Source organism: Homarus americanus, unplaced genomic scaffold (genome assembly GCF_018991925.1).
Source record: "Homarus americanus isolate GMGI-L3 unplaced genomic scaffold, GMGI_Hamer_2.0 scaffold351, whole genome shotgun sequence".
NCBI classification, from domain to species: Eukaryota; Metazoa; Arthropoda; class Malacostraca; order Decapoda; family Nephropidae; genus Homarus; species Homarus americanus.
The window spans coordinates 12,454-22,288 of record NW_024720913.1 but is presented as its reverse complement, the minus strand read 5'-3'; the positions used below and the strand labels follow the sequence as shown (position 1 = coordinate 22,288).

Genomic DNA, 9,835 nt, shown 5'->3' with positions numbered 1-9,835 from the left:
TTACTGGAGTTGATTAACACAAACTAATCCAAGATTGAGCTTGCCAGGAAAAATTGGAATGAAAAACGCATTGACAACTGTCTTCACAAGGCGGGACTTACTGGGAGGGATCGTGAGTATAAACGTCATGGGGACAAACACGTCTCTCTTAGGAATAGCTAACCCACTCATGTTTTGCGTTCGTGGAGTATAATAAGAATCATTAGTGTTAAAACAGACTAGCAGTCAACGTGACCATGACACCAAGGGTTTCAGGTAAGGGTTTGTGGACCTGTAGTTGGCAGAGATATTTTGGGCCAGATGACATCATAAAGGGAAGATTCAAGATCCGTGAGTCGAGCTATAGGCGTATGTGTGTTGCAGTAGGCGCATACACCTCCCTTAGAACGGAAGGAGGTATAAAGGTTGTAGTTTGGGTGAAGCTGCTTTGGTCAGTTGAAGTTCAGATAGTAGTTAGAGGTCGGGAGAGAGGTTAATAGATGGTGCTCCACAGAAGGAAAATTGGATCTCGGGCCGAGAATGTTGGAAAAATGAAGTGTGAAAAAAGCTGATCCTCCAGCAACCGCGGTGACGTCAGTTGAGGCCCCAGTAGTTTGATGATGATCAGGTCGGCCTTTGGGTCCACAACCTTCCCGACCAGTGGGACCCATCCCAGGAGGCCTGGTTCAATATTACTGTCAACTGATATAGGAGAATAAAAGAATAGAATAAAAAAATAATAAAAAGAATAGAACAGATCAAGAGTGAGAAAAGTTATTTATGTTGTGTTGTCAATAGTAAGGGAGACAACTGAGACCCTGTAACTTTCACTTCATGCAGTACTGCCTTGACTGTTCTGCTTTTAAAATTCTAGCGTGTTTCAGATGGTTTGGGAATTTTATGGCAAGCAACGTTTTCAATGCAGTCATTGTCTGTGGAGATGATGAAACAATTTTGGTATTCCTGATTGGTTATTGCAAAATATTCTGACTATTTTGTGATGTTGCCTGTTGCAAATGTTGGTGTGCATGGCAATGAATAAAATGCCTGAACACGTGTATGAACTCCACTTAAAGCAGCTGCACTATTACACTAAGCTTGTGCATCAAGCTTGTCTGGGCTATTGTCAGTCAGAGTATAAAGTTCATTAAGAAACACTGGCTAAGGCTTCTGCTGTCTGGTTGAAAAATCCCCTGATTCTTTCAAGTTGTTTTCCTTGGACTTCATACCTTAACACAATTACCATTTGTGTTTTATCCTAAATGCTTCATTTGTGCCAGATATTCTGTTTTACTTACTACTTCAAATCTGTCACACTAGTTATTGTTCAGGTTAAGTCCCCTAAGACCTTTACTCTTCCTTAATGTACATGGCCTACCTATTACTGTAGTGTTAATTATAAAGTTTTGTTGTTTAGTGATGACTGCCATCTTAGTGTTGAGTCTGGAGATTTAATTGTAGATAATACAGGCACCCCTCGCTGTACAAATGGGTATCTTCCTTGAAAACCTTTCAGGACAAGGAACAAGAATAATTAGCTTCTGTATTGACGCTGCACTTTTTATATTTATAGGTAATGGAGCAAAATTCTTGTTTTGTTAAATGTAATATTAGCTTCCTTTTTTCTTTTTCTCCATGGATTCAGTACGAGAGAACAATACAGTCCACAGCGAAACATTAAGGAAGTCCTGGCCAGTCATGAAGCCAACATAGAGGAATAGCTACAGAAGGGAAAGATGTCTTGCCTGCTGATTGTACTGTTTTATTGAAAGACGGAGGCGACGGATTGGTTGCATCTGCCGCTGCCTTTTGAGAGGCATCCCAGACCCTCACTTGGTGAGTAACCTTCTTGGCTTTATAAGTACAGTGTAACCTTTATCTAATGGACTATATATGGAAGGGGATGTTCATTAGATGGGGGTTTCACATCAGACATCCCCATTGTAGTGGACTTGTCTACCCATATAGGCTGCTGGATGGAGGTTTAATAATTTGTATGTGTGATTGAAGTTGTTGGTGTAGAATATCTAGGGATCTAAATGATTCACATCCTAGCTTGTTTCACCTGACCAACGATTAAACACCTTTGCTTATTTCACCTGACAATTAAACATCCTTAATGCTATCTGGTGGGGGTTAGAGTAGGTTAACTGCAGTCAAACAGCATGACCAAAGAGAACTATGTATTGTGTGAAATAAGGAACTACTGGTAATATAATACAATGCACCATATATGAGATATAATCTTTTATACAGGTGCTGACACATAACTCCCAAAACAGTGGATCTTCAGAGACTTAAAGACAGTGTAATCCCCTGGTGTTTGGTCTGACAGCACAATAAGGTATGTACTGTACAATAATGATATTATTGTGGTATTTCTCAGTGATTTGATTGTCACTGAAATACCTTGATTGTCTACAGAATATGCTGACATACTGTATTCTGTCAGTTTAAGTGAGTTGCCTAGTTGTTTTTTTTTTGCTGAAAGAAATTTTCAGTGAAATAATTTTAGTTTTTTGCATTGTTTGATATACCAGAATCTATAATTTGTATGCTATAAGTAGGGTTTTTAAAATAAAGTGCAAATAGAATATAGATAGAAGTGTAAGACTGTAAATTTTGTTTCAGTTTCCCCCACAGACATGATGAAGCCTTCTCCACTGAACCAATAAAAGATACTGGAAAGGGACCACCACTGGGGTTCTATCATGTACAGAATGTAAGAAATGGATATTGTTACTAGAATATTAGGTGCCCCACTAGAGCCCAGTTATGACTTCAAATACTATTACTGTACTGTACTTCGTGAAATTTTTAGTTCTGCTCTGGCCCCAATCATTTCAGATTTTTGAAGTGGAACCCGTAAAAAAAAAAAAAAGTGCATATATAAGCTTTACAGGTTCATTTCAATTTATACTTTTTAAAGTACAGGTAGTGAACATACTGAAAAGTTATGTCCTAAATTAAGTTAATACCTGTAAGTGTTTATATTTTCAGATTACAGTAACAGTGACTCGAGCATTCCTAGAATACATAAAAACACAACCTATCGTGTTTGAAGTATTTGGTCATTATCAGCGACACCCTCTACACCGCGATGCCCGTCAAGATGCCACGCATTTGTGAGTACTTCATTGTTTACTTTTATGCATCATTGTTAAAAAATCTGGGAAGTGCTTTGTAATATTAGGCACTTAAACTGTATTATATCAGTTCTGGGTTTGGAAATGTACAAGGTTATGCTTGCAGTTAACTGCACAGCATAGCTTAAGTGTGTGAGTTATCCTGCTATAAGGTTTTGTAAAAGGAAGAGTGAAATCAAACTATTCACACAGGGTGTGTTTAAGCTTTAGATATATAGTAATTTGTTTTCAGTTAAGCTTTATATTTAATTTGTTTTCAGTTTATTTGACAAACTTTCCTCTATCTTGTGTCAAGAATTAACCCCACATCCATAACACACAGACCAGTAGGACACTTTGAGAGCAATTTAGTAACTAGTTTTATTCAGTGGACTAAGTGATGTCTGGATGATTGATGGTAAATGAAGCAGTACTTGTACACTTCACAGATAGAGCTGTTCTGTAGCTTTGTATTTGTCTTTTTGCCCTACATGCCATGCCTGAATAGTTTGATACAACTCTGCTTTTATTAAATATACTAATGGGATGACTCTGTTTATGTAATTCTGAGTTTTATGTTCAGTTGTATGATTAAGCATAATCATTCCCAAGCTTGAATTGGCAATGGAGATCCAGTGGACAGACAATTAGGCTTGCTCCTTACAGGCCTCTCCATTTCTCTATACTGAATAATGTATAAGAATGTTGTATTTATAACCTAACACCTATCCAGGTGATAATCATGTTACTAACCGAGTCTTTGAGTTGAAAACCCAGGTTATAACCCTCAACATTGTTTGCTGGAACTAATTTATTAAGTTGTTTATACATTCCCAGGTATCTAGGTGGGGAATTGATCCTAAAATTTTATATACTGTACAGCTGACCCCTCTGTTACTGCTCATACCCATCATGCTTTATCCTCCATCCATCTCAAAGGAGGGAGATTTGCTACAAAGGTTTCTGTCTAGATGCTGGAAGTGTAATTAGAGCCAATGCCAGTCTAGTGAGCATATATTTACTACCAGCTGTTGGCCATCATCTCTATGAAGTCAAGGACCAATCTGCTGTTATGCTTTAAGTTTTTCGCAGATCAATCTTGAATCAAAGGAAAGAGGATGAGTATATGAGCTGCCTGATTACAATCACAGTAAGAAAATATGAGAGGAGGATCAGTTTCCTATTTTTAGCTAGACCTCCAACAGGCAGCTTTCATTCCAGAAAGCTATCTAGAAAAGTGAGGACAAAGGTTCCAGACAAAGTAGAAATGTGCCCCATAGAAGATTTACTGATGTATAACACTCCTAGACTGAACAATTCTACAGTGTTATCCTGGAACATAAGAGAAAAATTAATCCACTGGTAACCTAGAAGAAACTCTGAAAATCGATGGCAATGATCCATTCTTACATTGGTCAAATAAAGACTGTTAATCAGGACATGTGAGCCTGTTGTTGTTGACTAAAAGTTGGAGAGAGCCATAGACCATTCTATGACCAAAGATGAAAATGGATAAGAGATACAAGAAAATTTATATTTGAATCAAAAGTGTAAGATCCCCATAATACCCTTCATTGAGATGCACAACATTCAAATTAGTGGAGGGAATAATCAAACTGCTCCCATGAGTTCCAAATCTAAGAATAATTAACCATTTGTTATGTTGTATTCCTGTGAAATGGACATCTTAGGAGTTAACATGAATCAGTACAGTAAAAGTGGGTCCCATATCCTTGAATGCCTGTTAACAACAGTGTGGTTACAGTACAGTACACTTTAAACTATGCCTTTGATACATATTGAGGCATTATGAGCAGCACTGCGCTTGACTGCTTTCACTTCTGCACCTGGGTGAATTTGTGGTGCCCTGGGGATGAACCAACAACCCTTATGACGGGAAGCAAGCTCTGTATCCACTCAGCTACCATACCCTGTGATCAGTACAGAAACATTTATTATTACTTGATATGATATGGTCTAAGTTGTATTAATACAGTGAATGCAATGAACAGACACAGGATGTGTATTCTTTTTTTACATATGTCTGTATATCATCATGTTTTCTGCACTAAAAACTACTAAGTGATCCCTGAAGAGGGACACTGGTATTTTCCATTTTAATTAGAAACTAATCTAAAGTACATATACAGTTACAGTCAAAAGAAATCATCCCCTCCACCAGCTTAACCCCTGCACCTGGCTGGGTCCTTTCTGCATGGCAAGTCACGTGGGGTGGAGAGGAGGGAATGGTCGACTTGGGGAAGGACAGTTTGTTGGGGAGGAAGGGTGTGGGAGGTTGGTATGTGATGCAAATTCCTCATCAGAGATGGTAGGGGAAATTGAATAAAGCAGGAAAATTCATGAAAGAAGAAAGGGAATGATGAATATAGGGTTTTTTCTCATAATATTATTTTAAGTTTGCATACTTGGAAGAATAATAGTTGAGGACCCTTATTTTATGATTATTATAATGTACCATCCATTTCTTTATTTATAATTTGTTCAGGTTGTGGTTCAGGTTTTAAACAACAGTACTGTAATTAGATATTTACAATAGCGTTGATATAAGGAGAAATCTTGAATACGAGGGTGGAAATAATATTTATTTTTAATATTTACCAACACAGGTCATACAGAATCTCAATAGCCCATCCAGTGGCCTCCATTTTCTTTAACCTCCTGGAGTCTTTTTGGGACCGGGAACAAAAGGTTATAGATGGGATGCAGTTGTGGACGCCTGCCTCATGTAGACGCCACCAGACTGTCCTGGTAGACACACCCAGGTCGAGTTGTTCCCTCACAGCCACTGTGTTTGTGAATGAGTATCGTTCGGCCTCTGCTAGGATCTGAGCATTGTCCTCCTCGCCTATTAATTGTGGTCTCCTTGGCCTAAAATTATGTAATTTACAGTAAACCCTTGATAACTCGTAATTCAATATAAATCGGAATGACAGTAAAATTTTCAACTGTAAGTTATTTTTTACATAAGAAATATATTTTAAATACAGAATAATCTCGTTTTACGCGGTCAATTAAACCCATGGAGGTCCACGTATAACGCGAAACGCGTAAACGAAACAACAGAACATATGGGATTAATTCAAATAGAGACTGGGCCGACCGCCAGACTACCCTTTTTTCCGACACAATACGTACGTTGTAGTAAAAATAACATCTAAATTTTATGATGGTATGCACACACAATTTATATATAAGAGAAATATCAATAAAATTAGGTTTTTTAACACTTACGTTAGTAGAAGAGATGGCTGGGCACACAGGGATGGGGGGGTTGGTTCCGAGGCAGAGGGCAGATTATTGGCCCTCACCTGTATCACTTGTATCACCTGTATCACTCTCCACCACAGAGGCTAGCAGGGCCTCCTTGTCAAACCCCTCAAAGTCCGTATCCTCACTGTCACTGACTTGGGCTGGCTGTGGTGGGTGTCGGGTGAAGAACTCGGTAATGTTTTGTTGACTGGGCAAGCAAGGTTAAATAAACCAATCACAGCTCGCGGCGGAGGGGATGCGTGGGTGGTAAGGATGCGTGGCCCAATCACAGTCCAAAATGTCATTTGATGTCAGCGGTGACATAAGAGCGACCTAGCGCGCAGCTTGTCATCGCCGCTTCCCGCGTAAATTCAGGAATGCGTTCGTAAGGATTTTTTTTCGGCCCCAAAAAGTAATTCAAGCACTTTTATGAATGAAAATAAACATTTATAAACACATACAATACAGTACATTAAATAATTTATGATATACAAGTAATATAAAGAGAAATACAGTTGGAATAAATAAAAATATTGTACTATACTCACCACAAAAGATGTTTCCAGTCATCTTGAATAAGGGTAATGCACTGTACTGTACTTACTGTATGTTTGTAAAAGATGAATCCAACTGCTGGGGCGAGAAACGTGCGCACACTGGATGTAAACAATGGAGTGACTCCGCGTGGCGACACCACGCTTGACGGTAGCAAACCCCAAGAAATCCACACCAAACAAATTATAATTTTTAACAAAAAATTATAATTTTATACGTATAGTGATTTTTTTTAATTGTTAAAATTTACCCCAATTTCCGTAATGGCGGATTTACGGGCCGTATCGCGAAATTATTGGTCTTAATTTACAAATTCCACAAGAGCGAAATTCCGCAACCCGGAGTGCCTGTATCTCTCAAACATATTTGTCAGAATTATTAAACTCCCACATCCAGGCTGGTTTGTTGCAGGTGCATGACCTCAGGGTCAAATTGGCTTCAATGGCCTTGCTAAGAGGCAAGGCCTTGCAGTCAGGCCCATAGTGAGGGGCCTGGGCACTGACTAAGACCTGTGTTAGTCATGTCCTGATGAAATAACAAGGCTTGAGGACTGTGCAGTACCAATTTTTCTACTATTATTTTATTGGGATAACCTCTCTTGCCCCTCCTGGAGTTGGGTGCTTGTCACTTAGCATTTGGAGTACTGTTTGTAAATGAAGGATTGATCCTGAAATCCATTTTGTAACCAACCATATCAGTTGGCTCAGTTACTATCAGTCCTCCCACAAGACAGTTTGTAACAAGTCAAACTAGGGTTGCAAAACACATGTGCCTGTATGATAAGAAAACTTCTTGTATTCAGCCTTTGAGTAGTGACCTTTATATCCAAATGTCTCTTTTTATATACGGGTACCTAATTGTGATGTAAAAAAAAAAAATCAATGAATTGGTTCCAGTTATTGTACCAACATGAATAGTACAGGTATTTAACTCAAAGACTCTGTTGGTAATGTGAGTTATAGATGGGATCTCAGGATTAATTCCTCATTTTTTATAAAGAAGAAATCAATCCTGATAATGAGTAAGGTGTTTTAAGATTTTTATATCATTTGCTGCTGAAAAATTTATACGCTGTATTCTTGTAAGTTTTTCTTTAATCATAATGTTCATTTTTTTATCCCATGTTGTATTGTAAATTTAAGGTGTATTCAAGTACAGCCCCAATGAGAATAAAAGTTTATATTGTGGTGTGACAAGTTAATGCATCAGTGCCACTGCACCAAGCATGCCTTTTTTCTTTTCTTGTTTTGTGGTGTGTAATAGCTTAGCTTCTATGATAAATTTACAGCAAGTCATAAAGATACTGAACATGAGCTTCATTCTAATCTAGATGTGTACAGGCATTTCCTATTTTATGGGAGGGTTCTGTTCCTGAAAACAAAAAGTATAAATTGACTTTTTATAATTTGGATCACATTTTCCCATAGACTCTCATTATAAAAGCTGAGATATGTTCCTACAAAAAAAAAATCCTCTAAATGTCTTAAATTGTTAGAAAACATGTTTTTAATGATAATCTGCTGTGCATAAAATAATTATTGCCCAATAATAAAATTAAGTGAAGTACATGCAGTGGAGGACACATTAGTTTCTGAGAAACTGCTCTTCTGGTTTTGATGCAGTGTGAGACTGCGAAGCCCAGCCAAGACAGTGCGGGCGGGTCGTGTTGCGTCTCTGTAACAAAGCGTGTTCGGCATTCGGGCCTTCGATGTAGAGCGGCAGAAATTGGACAGTGATTACATAAGTTCGTCAAGATCGTCTTAGTGAGGTGAAAGTGTAAATCGATGTCGGACTTTTCATGCTAGACACGATTGTATTTTTGAAAACTCAATTTCCACCGAGTTGGAGGTACAGCCAGGGTCACAGGCCTATAACCACACAATCACTGCCACATGACAAAGCTTTTATTTTATTTTATTTTTTAGGGTGTTGTGGTCACGGCTGTGATAAAGGCCAACCAGGGAGTGTAGTACTGTGCCTTCAGTTAAATCAGTTCATAGTTGTCATCAGTGAATGCAGAAGAGACTATAATAACTTAAAGTGAATACATATTGGCAATCGAGCTGGTAAGGACAACTGCCAGCCTATTCGTGTCATAGGTGCCACAGAGACTTTAAATTTTATTTTGTTTGTGTGCTTTCTCAAGGACTGAATCTGTGTTTATAATACACCACTCACAGGGAGATACAGTGTACACAGTGATAGTTCATAGTGTCATCAGTGACCGCTGAAGTTGTAAATAACTTAAAGTGAGCGCTCACTAGCAAGCAAGCTGGAAAGGCACCGTGCCAGCTGAAACCAAGTCGTGTCATAGGTGCCACAGAGACTTTAAATTTTATGTTGATTGTGTGCTTTCTCAAGGACTGAAACTGTGCCTACAATACACCATTCACAGGGAGATACAGTGTACGCAGTCGCAGACGACAACTCCATAGGCAACAGAGAGTAGCTAAGTACTTTTTCTCTCTTTATTTTCTTTGAAATAGGTGTAGATTTATACACAGTCTGCACCCCCCCCCCCCACAACAACAACAACCATGAGTTTGATATGTGATTACTGCAGGGAGACGTCGGATATGGAGGATACAGGCCTAACTAATGCAACGTTTAGGAAGTTACTAACTGCCGTAAAGCTTGATGGCTGTTGCTGGTATTGCTCTGGCTGCATAGTCAAGGTGAATGAAGCGATTGCAATCCATAAGGGAACGAGTTCTCTAGAGACGAAAATAGATGAAGCAGGAGCCCTGCTGGTTGACAAACTGGAGGAAGTTGGGAAAGAGATCCTTGCTAAGACTGAGGAAGTAGCTAATAGAATGGAGGTGGTTGCTAAGAGGAGTTATGCTGACGTATTAGGAGGGCCACGGGGGGGGGGAGGGCGGAGAGTAATGCAGAATCAGTACAGGTTC

The 9,835-nt window shown here is 38.9% G+C and overlaps 1 long non-coding RNA gene across 1 annotated transcript; it reads left to right on the top strand.

Moving 5' to 3' along the window:
- Positions 1–2,397: 2,397 nt before the first annotated feature.
- LOC121861285 lies at positions 2,398–3,061 on the top strand. The gene is made up of 3 exons (XR_006088000.1): positions 2,398–2,436; positions 2,611–2,701; positions 2,980–3,061. It is a non-coding gene; the product is annotated as an uncharacterized LOC121861285 (long non-coding RNA).
- The last annotated feature ends 6,774 nt before the right edge of the window (positions 3,062–9,835 follow it).